The sequence below is a fragment of the Etheostoma spectabile genome, chromosome 5 (assembly GCF_008692095.1).
Source record: "Etheostoma spectabile isolate EspeVRDwgs_2016 chromosome 5, UIUC_Espe_1.0, whole genome shotgun sequence".
NCBI lineage: Eukaryota > Metazoa > Chordata > Actinopteri > Perciformes > Percidae > Etheostoma > Etheostoma spectabile.
Genome location: NC_045737.1, coordinates 18422766 through 18425616, shown reverse-complemented (window position 1 = coordinate 18425616; position 2851 = coordinate 18422766).

Genomic DNA, 2851 nt, shown 5'->3' with positions numbered 1-2851 from the left:
GCCTTTCTTGGCACTCAAGGACGCCGCACAGGGAATTCATAAATCATAACAGCAAAACAAATACTACACAGCAAAACAACGGAAAAGGCAGAGCAATAGACATTTAGGTGGAATAGGCAGTTTTAAACAAATGTGTTTTTAGTTAAGACTTGAAATGGGGGAATGAATCAATGTTTCGGAGTTGGGGGGGTAGTATTTCCAGAGACGGGGAGCAGAGCGGCTGAATGCTCTGCTCCCCCCCCCCCCCCCCCCCATGGTGGTAAACGAGCTGAGGGGACAGAGAGGTTTATGGAGGAAAGATCTGAGGGAGCGGGAGGGAGTGGACCTGGAGGAGATCAGACAAATTGGTGGGGGGGCGAGGTTGTGAATGGCCTTGAATGCTAACAGGAGGACTTTGAATTTGATACGGAACTGGACCGGGCCATGGAGCGGTTGGAGGACCGGAGTGATGTGGTGGATGGGGGTTTGAGTAATGATGCAGGCAGCTGAATTCTGGACCAATTGAAGTTTATATTATCGATAGCTCATGCTTGTCCTACATTGACTGTAGCCAAAGCTAATTAGCAGATCTAACAAAAAAACACATATGTCAATGACTAAATATGACTAAAACTAACAAGGAACTATATAGACTAAATTAAAAATTGTTATGATACTCAGGAAGGATTCAGGAGCGGACACCGGAGTAAAAAGAGATCAGGCAGGATGTGATTTAACTGGGTGAGCCAAAGGGTTGGGGTGGATGTGAGGAAATCCAGGCTTGACGGAGCTCAGGTGATGGTGTGTTGAGGAGCGGTCAGGGCGGGCAGACAGGCTGGCGGGCTGAGAGCTAACAGGCAGGTGGGTCTTTAGACAGGCAGGCAGATAGGCTGGCAGGAAGGCAGGCAGGCAACGAATAGGTACAAGGATAGCACTATGGCGGAACGAGACGAGCCACAGGTGAGTGACCCTGCTGAACACGCACACACAAACAAACAGACAAGACTGACAGGACAATGGAAGGGAAAAAAAGGAAAACTGAGACACAAAGGAAGGACGAGACAGCAGAACAAACCCTAACAAAATAGGTACAAATAACCACTGCCATACACAACAGCTTTCACGGGCCATATGAGTACATCTCATGATAAATTCTATTTTATCAACATGATTTCATGAAACGTACCCTGTAACGGTTTTTGTTTCAGGGTAGACAATTCAATGGATGAAATATTGGACCCTCCAACTTCAGTATGGCTGCATGTCAAACAGCATTGGAATTCCTCTCTCTATTATATAGTATCTCTATTATATTGAGACATGGACTGTTATTATCAGTCAAAGCTGTCCCTGTCTAAAGACATCCACAGCTGTGTGAAGACATTTAGATTTTTGATGCGTATGTCTGAGATCTGTATGGACAACCAGCAGAGAGAGAGGAAGCAGTCGAACTCAGGCAAGCACCCAGTCGGTCAAGCCTTGTTATCCAAAGAAAAAAAAAAAAAGTTCTTCCTTTTTGAGTGGGCCTGCTGCTCTGCACAGCGCATACACACTGCAGCAGAGGTAGCGAGACCAGGTTGACTGACATTTAACAAGTGCGGTTTACATGAACTGTTAATCAAAAGTGCTGGAGATTACTTTGAATGCAAGAAGTTAATCTGTTTTCACTTTAATACTAGACACCATATTTGTTACCACTGCAGTTTGAAATATATTCAACATATTCAGTTGGGCTTTAGTGGCTGTAGTTGTGGTATCCTAACTGTAAAATCTTAACCCTTGTGTTGTCTTTGGGTCAAACTGACCCGTTTCAATGTGTTTTATATCAGAAATATGGATTCCTTTCAACCAAATTGCCCAATAATAAAATGGATGATTCCATACAATATTCTTCAGGTAAAGTTAATGATTACTTTCATTGAATTTGTTGGGTGTTTTATTTAATCTTATAGCATTTCAATTCTTTTTTTATGGTTTCCAAACAGTATCCAGACTAAACTTTGACATCTACCCATCTGAGATCCACTCAACATCCTCTGATCTTAACTATTAGTCAAAATAATTCATAATTTCTGCCTTTTTAACTAAAAACTTATGTATAATTTGATATAAATGAGGTTTGTTGACCATGAGTTCCAGGAATAAGTGTAACATTGTTATTAAACCAGCTAAGGTTTTTTCAAAAGCGCCAAAAGCTGAAAAAAGTGCCAAATAAATCGAAAAAGCGCAAAAACACTGAAAAGCACAAAAATAATTCAATTTTGACCTAGAAGAGGTTTTGTGAAATCTTTAGACAGGATCGCGGGGTGGTCGGCTGCAAGCAAATAAGCACTAAAAACACTGTTTTCCGCTAAGATAATTTCCTTTTATCAACCGCGGAATCACGTACAGATGTGAGCAACAAACTCACACTGTCAATAATCACACACCTGTAAGTCCCTCTCCTTTACAGACAAACACTCGAGCCCGTACCTGCTAGAATATATATCCTTTTATTCCCCACAGATACAGCAAAGCACACAGCATGCAACAAGACATGCACTCCATACGTGATGCATAGTATACACTACTTCAGAGCTCTTACCTCAACACAGGACTGGAGCCGTCAGTCCGGCAGAGCCTGCTGCAGTCGCGTACGAGACGTCCAGCTACGTTGATGCGGGCCCTGCCGGACTGACGGCTCTCCAGTCCTGTGGTTGATCTGCTCTTTTTGAAAATGCTGTGGATAACTGTTGTTGTTGATTTGCCGCTATATAAATAAAATTGAATTGAATTGAATACATTGATGTAGGCCTCATTTTCTATAGCAGTAAACTGCAACTGAAATAGGATTCAAGTGGTGACACATAAGTACATGTATTTAATACATACT